We start from the raw sequence: 22618 nt of genomic DNA on the forward strand, positions 1-22618 counted from the left end.
TGTTATTTTGTGTAATGTTGGGGTTTTTTTCGTTTTGGGGTGTGTTTTTTTTTTAATAGCCATTTTTTATTTTTAATGGGCAGCAAAAGAGCTGAATGCCCTTTTAAGGGCAATGCCCATACAAATGCCCTTTTCAGGGCAATGGGTAGATTAGGTTTTACTTTATTTTTATTTTGTGAATTTGGGGGGTGGGGTTTGTATACTGTTAGGGGGTGTTTGTTTCATTTTGTAGCAAAAGAGCTGTTAACTTTAGGGCAATGCCCTACAAAATGCCCTTTTAAGGGCCCACAAAAAGGCCAGTTTAAGGGCCCTTGGTAGTTTATTATAAATTAGGCTTTTTTATTTTGGGGTGTTTTTTTTTTTTTAGCAGGGTATTAGAATAGGAATAATTTTTATTGTTTTCGGTAATTTAGTTTGTTGTTTTTTGTAAAAAATTTTTTTATTATTTTTTGTAATTTTAGTGTTTTTTCTTTTTTGTAATATAGGTTTTAGTGTAAGGCAGCTTAGGTTTTATTTGACAGGTAAGCTTGAATTTATTTTATCTAGGTAGTTAGTAAATAGTTAATAACTATTTACTAACTAGTCTACCTAGTTAAACTAAATACAAACTTACTTGTGAAATAAAAATAAAACCTAAGCTAGCTACAATATAACTATTAGTTATATTGTAGCTAGCTTAGCTTTTATTTTACATGTAAGTATGTATTTAGTTTTAAATAGGTATTATTTAGTTAATAATTGTAACTTTAATTTAGCTCTATTTTAATTATGTTAAAGTTAGAGGGTGTTTGGGTTACATTAGGGTTAGGTTTAGGGGTTAATAGTTTAATTTAAGTTGTTGCAATGTAGGTCTGGCAGTTTAGGGGTTAATAGGTTTATTTAGTGGTAGGGATGTGGGAGGCCAGAGGTTTAGGGGTTAATAACTTTATTTAGTGGTGGCGATGTTGGGGAGCGGTGGAATAGGGGTTAATATCTTTATTATAGTGTGGTGCGATGTTGGGTGCAGGGGAATAGGGGTCAATAACTTTAGTATAGTGGTGGCGATATCGGAGTGACAGATAAGGGGTTAAAAGTTTTATTTCAGTGTTGGCTATATCGGGAGCAGCAGATTAGGGGTTAATAACATTATGTAGGTGTCGGTGATGTCGGGGGCGGCGGATTAGGGGTGTTAATGTTAGGGTGTTAGGTTTAAACGTTACTTTTTTTCCACATAGACATCAATAGGGTTGTGTTATGGAGCTTTTGATGTCTATGGGGAAAGCAAGCACGTGAAAACAGCGCTTTTATTTTGTGCGGTATGGAGCTCAACGCAACCATATCGCACGCACAAGCCGGCTGTTTCAAAACTTGTAATGGCTGCGCTATAGAGGGTAAAATAACGTAACTTTTGTTGCATTCGTAAAAATTCCCTATAGCGTGCATAACTCGTAATCTACCTATAGGTTTGTTGTCCGGAGACTGGGTGCACTCACTGTTATACCAACAAAAAGATGCAAGTCCACACAAAAATGCAGTATAATAATAATGTTAATTATGAACGAATTACAATCATATTAATCAGTAATCAGCTCACAAGCATTGCAATGATTAAACTATGAACGTTTACTTAGCTTCGCAACGCTGCAGATATGGCAGGTGTTTCTTCTACTTTGATTCATTCAGCAATCAATCTCTCCTGCCCCCCTTGTAATATTTCTAACAATTAAACAGTTAGTGATTCAGCGTCTACATGTTATGTCAATCATATGGTGTCGCAATTGTTAGTCTGAGTTCTCACAACAAAATTAATCACAGAGAGTGTCTCAAAATGAAATGAAACATAGCAAGATTTGCTCACAGCTCACAGCAATAACCCACATTGGAATTTAACCCCCTTCTCTCTCCTTCTAGATAAGGATGCTGAACAAGGCAGCGTAAACAGAGTGAGACTTAATTTCTTAAAGGGGCAATATACACCAATTTTCATTTAACTGCATGTAATAGACACTGCTATAAAGAATAATATGCACAGATACTGATATAAAAATCTAGTGTAAAACATTTTAAAAACTTACTTAGAAGTTCACAATTTAACACTGTTAATGAGATAAGCCTGGGTCACCCACTGAAAGGAGTTGATAGCAGAACCTCCCCCTCCCCTGCATATGCAAAGACACATTATATAGACAAAAGCAGTCTGATGTCTGTATACATCAGTATACATCTAAAACTGCGGGGCTTGGTTAGGAGTCTAAAAATCAGCACAATGTTTATTTAAAAATAAGCAAAACTGTACGTTTTTACAAAAATACACCCAGATGGGCGATATAAATGGATCATCTGCAAAACTTTTATGCAAAGAAAAATCTAGTGTATAATGTCCCTTTAACCCCTTAATGACAACTGACGTACCAGGTACGTCATGCATTAACAAGCAGTTAATGACAATAGACGTACCTGGTACGTCAGTTGTCTAACAGAGTGCTGGAAGTGATCACAACCACTTCCAGCAGCTCTGAGGGTATTGCAGTGATGCCTCGATATGGAGGCATCCTGCTATACCCCTTTACAAGCTTCTGATGCAGAGAGAGCCACTCTGTGGCCCTCTCTGCACTGGTAGCGATGGTGCCGTTTGACCGGGTGGGAGGAGGGAGCGTGTGCACGCGTGCACGATGCGCACGCGCGTGCACGATGCGCACGCGCGTGCACGATGGCGTGCACGTGGACGCGTGTGCACGTGCACGTGCACGCATTAGCCACACTGACACCAATGAAGTTAGGAAGGGGGGAAAAAAGTTTAAATTTTTTTTTTTCCATATAAAAGGATCTGGGAGGGGGAGGGGTGGGGGTATTGTGGGGGGGGCTGCTACACTACAGAAATAATTAAAAATAAAAATAAAATTAAAATACTTTGGTTTGTGGGGCCAAACTGGGTACTGGCAGACAGCTGCCAGTACCCAAGATGGCGGTAATTAGGTAGGGGAGAGGGTTAGAGAGCTGGAGGGGGGGATCAGGGAGGTTGGTGCTAAGGAAGGTGTTCATCACAACTAAAATATTTTATTATTTTTATTTAAAAAAAAAAAAAAAACTCTTTTATTTAGTACTGGCAGACTTTCTGCCAGTACTTAAGATGGCGGGAACATTTGTGGGGTGAGGGAGGGAAGAGAGCTGTTTGGGAGGGATCAGGGGGTGGGATGTGTCAGGTGGGAGGCTGATCTCTAAAATTAACCCTGCAAGCTCCTTACAAGCTACCTAATTTAACCCCTTCACTGCTGGGCATAATTCACGTGTGGTGCGCAGCAGCATTTAGCGGCCTTCTAATTACCAAAAAGCAACGCCAAAGCCATATAAGTCTGCTATTTCTGAACAAAGGGGATCCCAGAGAAGCTTTTACAACAATTTCTGCCATAATAACACAAGCTGTTTGTAAATAATTTCAGTGAGAAACCTACAATTGTGAAAAATGTAAAGTTTTTTTTTTATTTGCTCGCATTTGGCGGTGAAATGGTGGCATAAAATATACCAAAATGGGCCTAGATCAATACTTGGGGTTGTCTACTACACTACACTAAAGCTAAAATTAACACTACAAGCTCCCTACAAGCTCCCTAATTAACCCCTTCACTCCTGGACATAAAACACGTGTGGTGCGCAGCGGCATTTAGCGGCCTTCTAATTACCAAAACGCAACCACAAAGCCATATAAGTCTGTTATTTCTGAAAAAGGGGATCCCAGAGAAGAATTTACAACCATTTGTGCCATAATTGCAGAAGCTGTTTATAAATAATTTCAGTGGGAAACCTAAAGTTTGTGACAAAATTTGTGAAAAAGTGAACTTTTTTTTTTTCGCATTTGGCGGTGAAATGGTGGCATGAAATATACCAAAATGGGCCTAGATCAATACTTTGGGATGTCTTCTAAAACAAAATATATACATGTCAAGGGATATTCAGGTATTCCTGACAGATATCAGGGTTCCAAAGTAACTAGCGCTAATTTTGAAAAAAAGTGGTTTGGAAATAGTAAAGTGCTACTTGTATTTATTGCCGCATAAATTGCAAAAAAAGCAAAGAACGTGCAAACATTGGGTATTTCTAAACTCAGGACAAAATTTATAAACTATTTAGCATCAGTGTTTTTTGGTGATTTAGGATGTGTAACAGATTTTGGGGGTCAAAGTTAGAAAAAGTGTGTTTTTTTCCATTTTTTCCTCATATTTTATCATTTTTTTTTAGTAAATTATAAGATATGATGAAAATAATGGTATCTTTAGAAAGTCCATTTAATGGCGAGAAAAACGGTATATAATATGTGTGGGTACAGTAAACGAGTAAGAGGAAAATTACAGCTAAACGCAAACACTGCAGAAATGTAAAAATAGCCATTGTCATTAAGGGTAAGAAAATTGAAAAATGGTCCGGTCATTAAGGGGTTAAAGGCATTTTCATTAAAGGCATATATGTGCTAAATATGTATATATACTGAATATATGTATGCATACTGTTCATATATGTTCACTACTAAGCAATATTGTGATATAAACTAATTTGTGTATGAAATCATGAAAAGTTACCTATTCCTTACACTAGGTTACAGATATTGCTTTTTGACCTCAGAGAGTTTGGAACAAGCACAATTTTTTTACACAAAAGCAACATGTGTATAATATCCCTTTTACTGCCTCTCTGTGTGTATGTATATTAATATATAATGTCCCTTTAAATCTGTGTATGTGTATTCTGAACACCTATTCAGACATCTGATTAACTGTAAGGCATGGGGAGTTGTTTTGTCTATCAGCACACAGTTTCACAGTTACATTTCCAGTATTAAGTAGCTATTGAAAGAAACCCAGCATCCAGTTCCCAGCGTCAGACAAATTCCACCCACTTAAGACACCCACCAGCAGCAAGCCACTCACCTGTGACTCATGACACCCACCAGTGATTAGCCACTCACCAGTGGCATTCACAAATCACCAGTGGTAAATCCCACCCTCCAAAGAAAATTCATTTACCAATGCAAGACACAAGCAATGCAATACTGGTACTTACCACAGATGCAAAGGCAGAGGCTGTGTGACATGCTGTCCTAGTGAATATAACATGAGTTACATATTTACATTCTAAAGCAAGCAAAGCAATAGAAGACACACACACAAATATTCTTAATTATCTGGTTGTTTCTTAGTTTTCAATTCATTTTTTGTGTGCATTTCTCTACTGTTTCAAGACTGAACTAATTTAATTTCTATAAATTCTTTTATTGCTTCAAATAAACTTGTGCTATTATATTTATTGCTCCATATTACTTGTTGCTAACATTTTTTGAATATATACTCTCAGTCTCATAATTCCTATTGCTCTTTACAGCCTCCCACAGTACAACACCTCCTATTGCTCAGTATAACTTCTTATGCTCCACATGACATTCCCTATAATTCCTCCTATTGACAAGTTTAACAGAGCTCCCAACTGTCCTGCATTTTGTGGTATGGTTGTATTGATAGCTTTGTCCTTTTCTTGTTCTTGCTGTATGATTTTCTCTACGAGCCTGTACTGCCCTGACCCTGGATATAATACACCAACCTGAAATATGGCAGCCCAGAAGTAGAACCCACCCACATGCCAACGTTCCCTGGATCACCTGTAATTTCTTTTTACATTACTCCTTTGATCTCTATACCATGCAAATACCATGCATATGTGTGGCTATTAACACCTTTAGGAGGTGCATACAATAATGATCATCATGCCCTTGATCCTCCCACCCTTTGCTTTGATTTTTTGTGACTCAAGACCCAGATCTTTCTGGCTAAGCCCCCATCCTAGACAGTTTCTAGGAAATATTGGGATGTATGTAGGTAACTGTTTCTTTAGATGTTTGTCCCACAAAACCCAATGGCTCCACTTACCTCAAGAACATTATAGTGGTCCATCAGCAGAAGATCCTGTAAGCTGAGTGAGTTATAGCTCTACATGTCTTTGTTCCTGACATGAGAGATCTCCTATTGTCTTCTAATGCACAGAAGAGCTTCAGGTGTGGCTAATTACCTCTTGGTTGATGGTCAGAACTTAAATAAGAGACATACTAAAGATGTGTACTTGTTGCAGACCAGTAGAAAAGTGATCTTTAAAGGTATAGAATTGTCAAAACTGAAATCTACATGGGTGCATTTCAATTTTGAATAGAAACATTTTGTTCACTATATCCATTAACAAAAATGCTTCTAGTGAAAGTTAATAGTGTTTTTCAATGGCATACTCACATATGCTGAGTGCTCTGTGCACCAGCATTCAAACTAACTACCTTCTCAGAGGGACAGCAGTGGCTTGTATTACACAAATTAAGGGCCAGACTACGAGCGATGCTTTGTTTTGCGTGAGTGATATCAGGTTTATTGCGGCTGTTTGCACGCATCGAAAGGAGTGCTCGTATTTCAAGTTAAAAGTAAATGAGAATGTGTGCACACAATTACGATTTACGCGACCTCAGAGTTCAGAGCTCTGGTTAACTGTAACGCAAAACAATAAAGTGTCACTAAACGCATAAAAAATACATTTAAAAGTACCCTTACACTCATAATAACACTAACTGATGATTAAAAAAAATATGGCACAAAAAAAGTTATATTGGCTCAAAGATATGAGGTCTTAGGTGTTAGGAAAAAACTTGATAAAGCATATTTATGCAATATTTATTTTTAATAATGTGTTTTACTGTGTATTTACTATAAATGTTTCACATTCCAATATTCTGCACATAGCAGAATATGTTCTATGTAATTTTAAATAGATATTCATATATCTGTATATATTTATACCTTTATATAATATTAATTCTCTCTCTCTCTCTAACCTAATACATTATTTTTAAAGCTTTGAAATGAAGACTTTAAATGCTAAACAGCATTATAAACCTAATAAAATAATCACACAACACAGAATATATAATTAAACTAAGTTAAAGGGACACCAAACCCAAATTTTTTCTTTTGTAATTCAGAAAGAGCATGCAATTTTAAGCGACTTTCTAATTTACTCCTATTATCATTTTTTCTTTGTTCTCTTGCAATCATTATTTGAAAAAGAAGGCATCTAAGCTTTTTTTTGGTTTCAGTACTCTGGACAGCACTTTTTTATTGGTGGATGAATTTATCCACCAATCAGCAAGGACAACCCAGGTTGTTCATCAAAAATGGGCCGGCATCTAAACTTACATTCTTGCATTTCAAATAAAGATACCAAGATAATGAAGAAAATTTGATAATAGGAGTTAATTAGAAAGTTGCTTAAAATGTCATGCTCGGGAGGTTCTAGAGGGAGGAGTGCAGGTGTGTGGTCAGGTGCTGCACCTGCTCTGATCTACCCTCCTACAAGCCCTTGGCGAGCTTCGCTCCTAAACCCTGTGACCAGAGGCGGCTTGTATAGCGAGAAACTACCGCTGCCGCTACTCAAGCCTCATTGCACTAATACTGCGTGATGCAGACACTGCTTGGACTCTGCTGTGACTAAACTCTTTTCAAGAACAGTCTGTCTATTATCATAATATCATAACCCTGCACTGCGGGCAACATTTTGAGCCGGAGCCTTGATGCGGATCTTAAGCGTTCAGGTGCAGACGCTCCATTGCAAGTGAACTGGCCCAGACGACTGGACCCTTGCTGACCCGGAATGCCTCTTCAAGATAACTTATCCTGCCGGTTTCCTATCATCGCCTAAGGCTGGTGGCAGTTCCTTTACGCTGACTGTACATTTGGGCTGGCTGCTCCCCCCCTCCTTTCTCTCCCCTGCCGCTCCATTTGTGGGACTTGGAGAGGGGCTCACCTGGTACCCTGCCGGCCTGGCTTTGATGTCTGCAGCTTTTTAGGTGACCACTACGAAAGTGCCTGGTGGTCTGTGGAGACTTCACTTACCTTCTTCTATTTGCCGCCTCTTGCCGAGGTTGCGGGTGGCCCGAGGATCATCTCTGCTCCCTGGTGCACTACTGCGGCTTTCCGCCCTCTCTTCTTCCACCTGCTCCACGCTCAGGTCCCTCCCTGTGGTGATCGCCTCCTGCCTGCCTGCTTGCCTCTCTGGATGGTACCTCCCCTCCCACCGGTGCTGCGTGAGGGGGGGTTGCTGTGGGCCGTCGCGCTCATCTGAATCTCTCACTGAGAGCAGCAGACCCGCTATACAGGTTGCCTGGCATTACTCGTAGTGGCACCCTCTTTTTCTCAGGATCCCGCTGTAAAGCTGGCTTTCTCAAAAAGGAGGCTTCTGATCCTGAAGCCGAGTCACCAAGGGCAGTAACTAATCTACACTGCTCGCATTTGTTCTACAATACCAGCTTTCCCTCCCCCACCGGTGTTGCGCGGGGGGGGGGGGTACTGGCCCTGCAGCGTGTCTCTTCTTTGGCTATAACAGCGGCTGCATCAGCAAGATCACACGGACAGGGTCAGGTACTTTTCTTTTTTTTCCCCAGTTGGGCCTTATCAACTTTGGAAGTATTCATATAAGAACTAAGTGAACTTTAATCTACAACTCCGCTACAAATGATTCTCACTTTCAAGATAAATACGTTTATTGTAGCAGAAGAGCTGATTTAGATAATTACATGTTTTTTAGCTATAAAGTATCAAATAGTTATTTTTTTCTTGGGGATAGTAAATAACTGGGTATTTACTTAAGTTATGTTATGGAAAGATTAGTTACAATTTTTTCTTATGGCAAAAAATTAAGCTAAGCTTCTGCAAGTTTTACTCTGGGTTACTAATAGTAGGCTACAAACCACTGTTACATTCTTTATTTTATTTTATTTTTTCTCTTTTTTTTCTTTCTTTTTCTTCTTCTTTGTGCTCCTTATAAAGATTAACCTATAGTTGGAGAAAGACTGGGCAGAAGCTTGAAATATCTATTTTTTTCTCTGGGTTTTAATCTTAGAACGGATTGGCCTATATTACTAGACCTAATAAGTCTGCACCAAACGGTTAAGGCTTTGTAGATTGTTGTGAACACAAAAGGAAGGTTGTCATATTCGGGTGAATCTATTTAGAGAAAACAATAATAGATACTATTAACTTTAGTTTTATTTAAAGTTCTGTAGTCACCTGATATTTCTGATTTGTTTTGTCTGTTTTCTATTTTTTCCTGAATCACTCCTATAAAGGGTGGGCCTTATTGCCCTGGTTGGGGAAGGGAGGGAAGGTTAAAGGGAAGGAAAAGGGAAAAAACATGCTCTGGTTAGTTAAAGGGACAGTCAACACCAGAATTTTTGTTGTTTAAAAAGATAGATAATCCCTTTATTACCCATTCCCCAGTTTTGCAAAACCAACACTGTTATATTAATACACTTTTTATTTCTGTGACTAACTTGTATCTAAGAATCTTCTGACCGCCCCTAATCACATGACTTTTAGTTATTATCTATTGACTTGCATTTTAGCCAATTAGTGCAGTGTCTGCCACTAGCCACGGGCGTGATCACAATGCTATCTATATGGCCTACAAGAGCTAGCTCTCCCCTGCTGTGAAAAATAAATAAAATAGAGACGGCCTTCAAGGGCTTAGAAATTATCATATGAGCCTTCCTAGGTTTGCTTTCAACTAGAATACCAAGAGAACAAAGCAAAATTGTTGATAAAAGTAAATTGGAAAGTTGTTTAAAATTACATGCCCTATTTAAAAAATGAAAGTTTTTTTTGGACTTCACTGTCCTTTTAAGCCTTTGCTCAGGTTCTTTCACATAACCAAATCAGCGGCAGGGCTAACTTTGTTTCATATACTCTATACCCTCCCTAGGTGTAAATTAAATCTAATTCAACGCATCGTTGAAACAGAAAGTACTTTAAATAGCTAGTAACTTCTAGATAGTATCACATCTAATATTCACATTTTTCTTAACTGTACGAAAGTTCTGTTATAAATAAACGGCTGTTAAGCAAAGGAGGATTAGAGGTAAATAATATTTTCGGTTATTCTCCCAGGTTGAGAAAGGGGTCCCTAAGAGTGCCTAAGTTTATTGGAAAACTTCCCATCTCTATATCTGAATAGATCTTTTTTTTCTCCTTTGCCCCCTGTGTCTTTTTTTTTCTCTTGGTTTCTTTGCTTATATTTTGGCACAGAAAATATAGAATAGTTCCTTAAAACACACGAAAATAAAATAAAAAATCACCCCTCCACACACTCACCCCCCCCCTTCCTTCACTTTGTTTCTTTACTTTTCTTCACTTTGAGGGGGTTAATTCCCCTAAACTTTCTCACCCTTTTTTTTTTTTCCTCTCACTTAGGGTAGTAAATGCCCCAAATTCTCACATAAAGTGTTTGCACAAAACTTTGCACAATCTATAACTACACAACTCACGTACTTATATCACTATTTATAAATTTTTCACGTTTTGAGTTGTTTTTTTTTTTTTTTCTCTTTCACTTACAAAATCACTATTCTTAAAAAGAAGGGGTAGTAAGAGGAAGGGGTAAGGGGAAGGAGCAAAAGGGAGAAATCTCTCTTAAACACACCACATGGATAAATATTTTCACAGTCACCCTATAAACTCTCCCCCAGCTATGGCAGGAAGGCAACAAGATAAAAAGAATAAAGTGACCCATGAAACCTCAGCTGAGGTCCATACATCTGGGAGCATCTCCCCAGTAGAGCCATTAGACATCCAAACCTTAGTTAGCAAGATCTCAGAAGCTCTGGCTCCCAAATTTGATGGTTTAAAAATAGAAATTAAGCAAGACATTCTACTCCTAACAAATGAGGTAAAACAGTTTTCGCATAGACTCTCTGAGGCTGAGCAGAGAATCTCAGATCTCGAGGACACTAACATATCCCACAAAAATAATCTTGAGGCCATAAATATAACATTATTAAAAATCCAGAATAAAATGGGGGGGCGGAGCCTGGCCATAGCTGAACATGGCTGCTTTCTAAAAAAGCTCTGATGTCCCTGCCGAGCTTACACTAAAATAAGTGCATATACTTTATAATCTTAAGCAGAAAATAGCATTTTTTACCATCCTAATACTAATCCTCTAATTTGAGACACCTTCAACAACTCTGTGGCTACTTATAACACCGATTAGCCGCACCTGATCGCGGCGCCGCCATTGCTGGGCCTGAACGCACACGGAGGTAGTGGCTACACTCAGACACCCCTGAACAGCTTTGAGCCTTACCGATTGGGAAACGGATCAAGAACGGAGCAGTATAGCACCGGGACCGAACGGTACTATCGCAATCCCGGAGCTGTCTTAAGCAGAGGTGAGCCTATGCGCTGTGCATATGCAGCGTGGGATACAAAGGCTGAGTTAAGTGAGCCTAAATACAAGCCGCGATTAAGAGGGTACACTCACCGGACACCAGCCTCCTTCACGGTGATCCTGAGCAGCAAACGTGACAGTGTCATGGTCTGAGAGCGGAACAGACCCAAGCAAGATCGCTTCGCCAGACTTCTGTGAAGGGCCACGCGGTAGAAGGGACCGCTGCTTTCTATTTATAAGGTACTGAACTTTATTACCCTTATCGGATTTTTTTTTGTGGGCCCTGTGAGGGAGGCTTATTACAAGGGAACAGTGGAGTTGTCACAGCCACACCTGTGTAGGCTGCAAAATTGATAAGCGCACCACGCGCATAGGAAATCTGATAAACCATATACAGCACAGAACAGGGCCTATCCACCAGATCTTCCCAACAATTTCAGTGCCTTAAATCTGAAGAAAGAAATATAACCACTTATAGTAAAATACAGGCAGTATACAATTTAACACTGCTACTTCACAGCGATATCTTTGTTTGTAAACACCTATTGCTGGGCCTGTCACACCACTCTCGACACATAAAGCTCAGTCTGAGGGTGCCTATGTAATGTCTAATAGAAGACAAGCCAGACTGCCTAAGAATTCCCAAACTACAGTGATGGACAACTTTTTAATAGCAAATGAACCTGCAACCCCCCTAGGGAGGCCTGAGACACACCAGAAAGGAGTAACAGCGCAGATTCATAATTCTGAAACAATGTCTACCCACCAAAACTGTGTGACTAAAGAGGATATAAAGCTTCTTTCTTCCAAAGCAGACATAAAAGAGGCCATGAGGGAATTCAAATCTATGTTTCATGAACTTAAACAAGACATTTCAGCTGTTGACCGCAGAGTAACTCAAGTAGAGGAAAAACATGAGGCACTCAGTTCTGACCTCCAACATCAAGCCAGCTTTCTACAAGCACAAGAGAGCACTGTACACACGTTATTAGACAGAATTGAAGACCTTGAGAATCGCAGTAGGAGGAACAACCTCAGACTGCGAGGAGTCCCAGAGTCAATTGAACCCCCTGCTATTCAGGAATATATTCAAGACTTTGTCAAATATCTTAGAAATGAAATAGTAGGCCCTGAGATCCAGATTGAAAGAGCACATAGGGTGTTGCGCCCTAAACCCCCTGGACGGGCTCCACCTAGAGACATCATCTTAAAATTGCTATCCTTTAAAGAAAAAGAAGACGTGCTTAGACTGGCTAGAAACAAGCAACATATAGAATTCAGAGGCGTGGAGCTACAAGTGTACTCAGATCTAAGCCCAACTACTCTCCAAAAGAGGAGAGACCTCAGATTTGTTACCTCTGTCTTGAAAGCTAATAGAATCCCATATAGATGGGGATTTCCTACCAGCCTCATGGTCACAAAAAACAATGTCACACATGTCCTCAAGAACCCAGCTGACCTTCCCTCCTTCAACCAGGCACTGGATCTTAACATAAGACTTCCTGTGAAGGCTCCCGCGGCCCCAGAGGGCCCAGCTGATGGAGAACCCAGTGGCTTGTAGCAATCCACAGAAGGATTATAAGGAACATTCTTTTTCTTTAACATTTTGATGTTGTGACCTACCTATCCTAGCACCAGTCCTGAACTTGGGCTGTAATCTCCTGGACATTGAGAATCGTCTCAGATAAGTTATGACCTAATGGTGTTTTAATTTACTTCAAGACTTGACTGATAATAACCCCTGTGGTCAACCCTTAGAACTATACTGGTAACAATGATAGATGAATTTACAACAAAAGGGCTATCTCTGCTATGAGAGCAGGATAGTCCAAAAAGAATGCTTGTTTGCACTTAAATTAAATTATTTAGTTTAGTTTGGTCGGTTACTGGAACTTGAGACAAAAAAATATGCCCAATTTTAAAATATAACCTTTATTAGTTGATTTCATAAAAAAGACAGCATGAAGTATGTGTGTATGCTGCCCTTCGAAATGTTAAAAACACTCTCTCTGTTGCAATTATTTAATGCTTAGCCATCCCAGTATCTGATATATAGGATACTTAGTAATTCAATTATAAGACCTTGGTAGTGTTACGGGTGTAAATAACGGTTAATCTTCCCTGTGGCTATATAGCCTTATATATGGCCAATCTATTAGATTACCACAAAAGGATATTGGTATTTTATATACCCAATACAATTGAATACTGAGGTCTTAGTAGGTAAATTTGCTCTCAAGTTATGACAAATTGAAATATGTGTATCACAACTCAGGAATTTGGATTATTTATTGCTTAAATCAAGGTTCTAGTAAGATGTGTCTAAGCAAGAAAACTGAACCCACTACTCATGAGTTTAAGCTTCACATAACTGAATATTGATCTATGTATATATCACTTATTCATATGAGTTATCACTTAGTGGGTTACTGCAGTATACAACTAAAACTATGTTACTTAGTTGTCTTGTAATTCGGTCAAGTTTGTATTAGTTTCTATGTAATAATCCGTCTACAATTATGAGGGGGGTCACCCAGCATGTACTGGTTTTGATTGGCTATAGTCTGCATTTACTGATACTGTACGCTAAAGTATTTAGTAATAGTCATTCAACATTATAATAAAATATGTAAAGTTCAACAAGCTCACAAAATCTGTGCCAAATATATACTTGTATTATTCTTAATTAATCAAGCTATTATTCCAGTGTGAAATATTGTATCTTGTCACACTGCCTGTGTTTAAGTTTTGCTGCAGCGTTACAGACTGTCAGCTTCTAGTAGCAAACCCAAAATATCTAGTATAATGCCATATACTAAGTACAAAGTATCAGAATTCAAGTATATTGCTATTCTCTCCCCCTCTGTAATATATATTTCGTGTTGCTGCCCAATTATTAGCTAGAAACTTAATAAATCTTATTTAAGCTGTTATACCAAAGTTAGCATTAAGCTCCAAAGACCTGAAAGTTACCCAATTATTAACGCTAAAGAGAGCACCAGGATGTACCTGCTTGTGACTATAAACAGCCACAAATTACTAAGTATGGTTTTTTAAGTAATAATTTTTAAGCTAAAGTAACATATATAGTTTTCCAACAGAGAGGCAATTAAAAAACGAGGACCCCTGACGCAGCGTTTCACTTAACGCATCCTCAGAGGGGTAACCCGGGCCGGCATACTTCCGGAAATATATAGGCTTCGTATGTCCCACCTTTCACCTCTGATAGGTTGGGGATTGCTATTTTCATTGGTAGAGCCTACGTCAATCACTGGATAGTTGACGTCATTTTCGTTACTACGGAGACAACGTGTAAACAACACGGTTGTTATGTTACATATGAATAACTACGGAATGTGAAGTAAAGCATGATAAAATTACTGAATAGTTTTTCACTTGCTTATATTTTAAGAATTTGTTACCTTGTATATTCATTTTTACAGTCGCACATAGTTGTAAATGCGAGGAGGAAATAAAAAATTATTTCCGTAAGGTTATAGGAATAATGTACAAATAAATTGCATATGTTTAAAATTTGACAATATACACAATATATGAAGTGGAATCATAAGTGTATTATGATGTGACATGGAAATAAGGTGAATGCTAACAAAGTGTTGAACCCGCTATTGTTGGATGAAAAGGAAAAAATATTTTAAATGAATATTCGCTCATGTGAAATAAATTGTAGTGGCAGGTTATGTGATTCAAGAGCCATCAAGACATTGGCTGAAAACTGTGTATGGTAAATAAATTGTGATGCTTAATAATGTGAAGAGGTGCTATAATATACGCATATGTTGAACATTATACTTTATAAACTAAAAAGGGATTGAGAAGCTTAAAGTGAAGCTAAATAGAAACTTGTACTGCATAAAAAAAGGGGGAACAATTGCTGAAAGGGGGTGAGTGAAACTAGGAGAGTGATGAAGTGATATTATCTAGTCATTGTGAGCATTGTACTTATTACTTACAAGAAACTATAATGCTTAAAGTGGAACTATATTGACTCTACTTAAAAGAGGGAATGGGTGCAAGAGGGGTATGTGAAAGAAAATAAAAAAAAAAAAAAAAAAAAAAAAAAAAAAAAAAATTTTTGGTGAGGTTATAATTAGTTATATAATATTTGAATATGTGTTAAGTATATTATACCATAAATGTTTGACTATATGGTATGTAAATCTGTATTAAGTAATTTATTCCAAATATACATGATAGTTATTGTTATCATTAAGTCCATGGGGTTTGACACTATTCAGTAGGTGTATCCATTTACACTCCATTTTGAGTAGTGTTTGTTCTAAGTTGCCTCCTCTAATGCCTAAAGTTGCCTTTTGCAGTACTGAAAATTTCAGCAATGAATCATTGCTGTTGTGTTTATGATAGAAGTGCCTAGCAACACTAGTTATCTGTTTATCTTTCTCAATGTCTTTACGGGCGTTTCTAATATTTCTGCTATGTTCCATGATTCGTGTCCTTATTTGTCGTGTCGTCATTCCGACATAGAACAGCTTACATGGACACTGGAGGACATAGACAACACCTGTTGTAGTACAGGAGAAATGATCAGATAATATATGTTTGTTTGCATATTTATCATCAATGTCCTTAATTTTCCACACCTTGGGACATGTATTACACGTTCCACATGGGAACATCCCTTTCGATTGGCAGGCTCTTTTAGGCTTATGGATGTAGTGACTAGTGACCAGTGTGTCTTTAAGATTTTTTGGTCTTTTATATCCAATTGAGACTCTATCCCCGATCTGGGTTGCAAGTAGGGGATCATTTTTTAAGATATGCCAGTGGTCATTTATTATAGTTGTTATCTGTTTTATTTGAGGGTTGTATGTTGTAATTAGTCTTGGTTTATTGTCCTGCTTTTTCTGACGTGGTTGAAGGAGTTTTTGTCTATCTTGCTGTAAGGCCTGTATTCTGGCTTTTTTAATTGACCTTTTACTATAGCCTCTGTCTTGAAGCCTGTTGGAGAGTTTGGATGCTTCCTGTTTGAATACATTTAAATCAGAGCAATTCCTTCTCAACCTAGTAAATTCTCCTTTTGGGATGGCCTTAAGAGTACAGGGGGCATGGGCACTAGTATGATACAGCAGAGTGTTAGTGGCTGTTTTTTTTCGATATATAGTAGTGCTTACTCTTCCTTCTGGATCAACTTGTATTTGTAAGTCTAAGAAGTTGACCTGTTCTTGACTGTATTCATATGTGAGTTTAATGTTAAGTTTGTTATTATTTAAAACATTCATAAATTCACATAGTATTGATTCAGGGCCATCCCAAATAAACAGTATATCATCTATATACCGAATCCAACAAGGGATAAACTGTGTATATCTATCGTTGTCACTAGTGAAGACTGTTAGGTTCTCCCACCATCCTAGGAATAGGTTTGCGTACGTGGGTGCACAGGCTGTACCCATTGCGGTACCCTGTGTTTGTAAAAAAAAGCGATCTTTAAATGTAAAGTAATTGTGGTGTAGTACAAAATGTAATAATTCTTTAATAAACTGATTGTGTTCTTGATTGTCATTCACATTTGTGCTTAAGTAATAGGAAATTGCTTGTTCACCCAGATGATGTTTGATATTGGTGTACAATGATTCCACATCGGCTGTTATGATAAAGGAGTTAGGAGATAGTATCATGTTGTTTAATTTTTGCAATACCTCCATAGTGTCCTTAACATATGAAGGTAGTGTGTATAAATACTCTCTCAGTCGTTGGTCGATGTATTGACTCGGTTTTTCAGTGAGACTGCCGTTGCCTGACACTATGGGTCGGCCTGGTGGTTTGTGGATATTTTTATGTATCTTGGGGATCATGTAGAATGTGGCCGTAGTTGGATATTGTTGAGATAGAAATTGTTTCTCAGTATTGTTAATGATTTTATCCTTATAAGCCTTATCTATGATCTTATTGTATTTTTCACTGTACATATCAGTAGGATTGCCAAAAAGTTTTTTATAGCAGAGTTTATTATCCAGTTGTTTAGTGGCTTCTTCAAGATACATGTTCTTCTCCCATAGAACTATATTACCACCTTTATCAGATTGCTTTATGATGGTATCATGCCATGTGTGGATTTCTTTTAATGCTTTTTGTTCTTGTTTTGTAAGATTAGGGTTTATCTTAAGATCAGGCAATTTTTCTATTTTATCACAAACCATTTCATTGAACACTTGGATCTGTGGAGATAGATTGCCAGGAGGAATATACTTTGATTTATTTTTTATTTGTTTTCTCCAATCAGTTTCTGGGGTAGTGATTTCTGAATTGTCATTTAACAAGTCTTGTAAGTCTTGCAACGCTAATTGATCTGTCATAGTCCAATCATCTCCAAGTTCTTTTTTGGCATATAGTTTTTTCAACAGTAGCTTCCTAGTATATAGATTAATATCTTTAACAACTTCAAATTTGTTTAATTTATTTGTTGGACAAAAACTAAGACCTTTAGACAGGACAGAGATGTGGGTTTGATCTAGAACGTGGTCAGTTAAGTTTATTATTTTTAAGTGCCCATCCTGATCTTTGAGAATGGGCTTGGTTGTCTCCTTCTTGTCTCTCTTTGAGGGGTGGTTGATGGTTTGCGCTTGTTGGGTCTTGAATCTGGTACCCTGTTGCTGCCTGGTATTGTGCGCTGCCTGTCCGTTGTAATTCCTAAAAAAGAGGAGGGGCTAGTAGATGTTGAAGGAGCTGATGGGTCATTAGGGGTTAAGGCCTGTGTTTGTAACCTGGTGTATACCCTTGGCTGAATGTTCATTTCACTATTAATGCTTTCTATAGATGTGTCAGAGTCAGATATATCAGTTTCACTGTCGTTTTGTAATGTTGTATTTTGATACTGATTGTTATTTCTTGAGCGAGTGTTGTATCTTTTCTGCCATTTGTACACTCTTTTATTTAGATAATCTGTTTGATCTCTTTGATATTTCTGTTTTTTTGTTTGGATGAGTTCATTTTCCAATTTGTCCAGTTCAGATTGGTATTGAGTGTAGAGATTTGTGAATTTTTCTAAATTTTCAAAGTTTTTTAGATTATCATTGTAAGTTTTTATTTCTGCTTCTAAGGAAGCAACTTCATCTTCGTCTGCTTCTATTAGTATTTGTATTAGTGTGAATGAACAGGTTGTCAGTGCCTTTTCCCATCTTTCTATGTGTTCTGGTTTTTTTAAATCAAACCCAGGAAACATCTTTATACGTAATCCTCTAGGGATCATTTTATCTTGTAGGTATTTTTGAAAAAAATGTAAGTTCCACCATCTCTTTGTATGTTTGTATAATGTTTTGTGTGACTGGCATAAAATGTCATTGATCTGATCCTCCCCTACATTTTGAGGTGGTTCATTTGATGTGTTGAAAATAGAATTAAGATCTTGCAATCTTTTTTGTTGTCTTAGTAGTAAGTCATTCTGTAAACTCATAGTGATAGTTCTCAGTAATAGGTTCTTAAGAAAACCTAGTATAAACACTAGGTATACGTACTAACGTGATAAGGAAAAGTTTGAACCTTTATTTGTGAGGTTTCAAAGAGTATTCTGCCTAAGTGTTTTGTTTCTTAACTTTTAATTTTTGCTTTCAGTAATGCAGTTTTAGATTAATATCTGAACACTTAGGAAGCAGTGCATAAGCATAGGGAAAACTTTATTTACAACAAAAGGGCTATCTCTGCTATGAGAGCAGGATAGTCCAAAAAGAATGCTTGTTTGCACTTAAATTAAATTATTTAGTTTAGTTCGGTCGGTTACTGGAACTTGAGACAAAAAAATATGCCCAATTTTAAAATATAACCTTTATTAGTTGATTTCATAAAAAAGACAGCATGAAGTATGTGTGTATGCTGCCCTTCGAAATGTTAAAAACACTCTCTCTGTTGCAATTATTTAATGCTTAGCCATCCCAGTATCTGATATATAGGATACTTAGTAATTCAATTATAAGACCTTGGTAGTGTTACGGGTGTAAATAACGGTTAATCTTCCCTGTGGCTATATAGCCTTATATATGGCCAATCTATTATATTACCACAAAAGGATATTGGTATTTTATATACCCAATACAATTGAATACTGAGGTCTTAGTAGGTAAATTTGCTCTCAAGTTATGACAAATTGAAATATGTGTATCACAACTCAGGAATTTGGATTATTTATTGCTTAAATCAAGGTTCTAGTAAGATGTGTCTAAGCAAGAAAACTGAACCCACTACTCATGAGTTTAAGCTTCACATAACTGAATATTGATCTATGTATATATCACTTATTCATATGAGTTATCACTTAGTGGGTTACTGCAGTATACAACTAAAACTATGTTACTTAGTTGTCTTGTAATTCGGTCAAGTTTGTATTAGTTTCTATGTAATAATCCGTCTACAATTATGAGGGGGGTCACCCAGCATGTACTGGTTTTGATTGGCTATAGTCTGCATTTACTGATACTGTACGCTAAAGTATTTAGTAATAGTCATTCAACATTATAATAAAATATGTAAAGTTCAACAAGCTCACAAAATCTGTGCCAAATATATACTTGTATTATTCTTAATTAATCAAGCTATTATTCCAGTGTGAAATATTGTATCTTGTCACACTGCCTGTGTTTAAGTTTTGCTGCAGCGTTACAGACTGTCAGCTTCTAGTAGCAAACCCAAAATATCTAGTATAATGCCATATACTAAGTACAAAGTATCAGAATTCAAGTATATTGCTATTCTCTCCCCCTCTGTAATATATATTTCGTGTTGCTGCCCAATTATTAGCTAGAAACTTAATAAATCTTATTTAAGCTGTTATACCAAAGTTAGCATTAAGCTCCAAAGACCTGAAAGTTACCCAATTATTAACGCTAAAGAGAGCACCAGGATGTACCTGCTTGTGACTATAAACAGCCACAAATTACTAAGTATGGTTTTTTAAGTAATAATTTTTAAGCTAAAGTAACATATATAGTTTTCCAACAGAGAGGCAATTAAAAAACGAGGACCCCTGACGCAGCGTTTCACTTAACGCATCCTCAGAGGGGTAACCCGGGCCGGCATACTTCCGGAAATATATAGGCTTCGTATGTCCCACCTTTCACCTCTGATAGGTTGGGGATTGCTATTTTCATTGGTAGAGCCTACGTCAATCACTGGATAGTTGACGTCATTTTCGTTACTACGGAGACAACGTGTAAACAACACGGTTGTTATGTTACATATGAATAACTACGGAATGTGAAGTAAAGCATGATAAAATTACTGAATAGTTTTTCACTTGCTTATATTTTAAGAATTTGTTACCTTGTATATTCATTTTTACAGTCGCACATAGTTGTAAATGCGAGGAGGAAATAAAAAATTATTTCCGTAAGGTTATAGGAATAATGTACAAATAAATTGCATATGTTTAAAATTTGACAATATACACAATATATGAAGTGGAATCATAAGTGTATTATGATGTGACATGGAAATAAGGTGAATGCTAACAAAGTGTTGAACCCGCTATTGTTGGATGAAAAGGAAAAAATATTTTAAATGAATATTCGCTCATGTGAAATAAATTGTAGTGGCAGGTTATGTGATTCAAGAGCCATCAAGACATTGGCTGAAAACTGTGTATGGTAAATAAATTGTGATGCTTAATAATGTGAAGAGGTGCTATAATATACGCATATGTTGAACATTATACTTTATAAACTAAAAAGGGATTGAGAAGCTTAAAGTGAAGCTAAATAGAAACTTGTACTGCATAAAAAAAGGGGGAACAATTGCTGAAAGGGGGTGAGTGAAACTAGGAGAGTGATGAAGTGATATTATCTAGTCATTGTGAGCATTGTACTTATTACTTACAAGAAACTATAATGCTTAAAGTGGAACTATATTGACTCTACTTAAAAGAGGGAATGGGTGCAAGAGGGGTATGTGAAAGAAAAAAAAAAAAAAAAAAAAAAAAAAAAAAAATTTTTGGTGAGGTTATAATTAGTTATATAATATTTGAATATGTGTTAAGTATATTATACCATAAATGTTTGACTATATGGTATGTAAATCTGTATTAAGTAATTTATTCCAAATATACATGATAGTTATTGTTATCATTAAGTCCATGGGGTTTGACACTATTCAGTAGGTGTATCCATTTACACTCCATTTTGAGTAGTGTTTGTTCTAAGTTGCCTCCTCTAATGCCTAAAGTTGCCTTTTGCAGTACTGAAAATTTCAGCAATGAATCATTGCTGTTGTGTTTATGATAGAAGTGCCTAGCAACACTAGTTATCTGTTTATCTTTCTCAATGTCTTTACGGGCGTTTCTAATATTTCTGCTATGTTCCATGATTCGTGTCCTTATTTGTCGTGTCGTCATTCCGACATAGAACAGCTTACATGGACACTGGAGGACATAGACAACACCTGTTGTAGTACAGGAGAAATGATCAGATAATATATGTTTGTTTGCATATTTATCATCAATGTCCTTAATTTTCCACACCTTGGGACATGTATTACACGTTCCACATGGGAACATCCCTTTCGATTGGCAGGCTCTTTTAGGCTTATGGATGTAGTGACTAGTGACCAGTGTGTCTTTAAGATTTTTTGGTCTTTTATATCCAATTGAGACTCTATCCCCGATCTGGGTTGCAAGTAGGGGATCATTTTTTAAGATATGCCAGTGGTCATTTATTATAGTTGTTATCTGTTTTATTTGAGGGTTGTATGTTGTAATTAGTCTTGGTTTATTGTCCTGCTTTTTCTGACGTGGTTGAAGGAGTTTTTGTCTATCTTGCTGTAAGGCCTGTATTCTGGCTTTTTTAATTGACCTTTTACTATAGCCTCTGTCTTGAAGCCTGTTGGAGAGTTTGGATGCTTCCTGTTTGAATACATTTAAATCAGAGCAATTCCTTCTCAACCTAGTAAATTCTCCTTTTGGGATGGCCTTAAGAGTACAGGGGGCATGGGCACTAGTATGATACAGCAGAGTGTTAGTGGCTGTTTTTTTTCGATATATAGTAGTGCTTACTCTTCCTTCTGGATCAACTTGTATTTGTAAGTCTAAGAAGTCTAAGAAGAACTAAACTAAATAATTTAATTTAAGTGCAAACAAGCATTCTTTTTGGACTATCCTGCTCTCATAGCAGAGATAGCCCTTTTGTTGTAAATAAAGTTTTCCCTATGCTTATGCACTGCTTCCTAAGTGTTCAGATATTAATCTAAAACTGCATTACTGAAAGCAAAAATTAAAAGTTAAGAAACAAAACACTTAGGCAGAATACTCTTTGAAACCTCACAAATAAAGGTTCAAACTTTTCCTTATCACGTTAGTACGTATACCTAGTGTTTATACTAGGTTTTCTTAAGAACCTATTACTGAGAACTATCACTATGAGTTTACAGAATG

The sequence above is a fragment of the Bombina bombina genome, chromosome 6 (assembly GCF_027579735.1).
Source record: "Bombina bombina isolate aBomBom1 chromosome 6, aBomBom1.pri, whole genome shotgun sequence".
Taxonomy (NCBI): domain Eukaryota; kingdom Metazoa; phylum Chordata; class Amphibia; order Anura; family Bombinatoridae; genus Bombina; species Bombina bombina.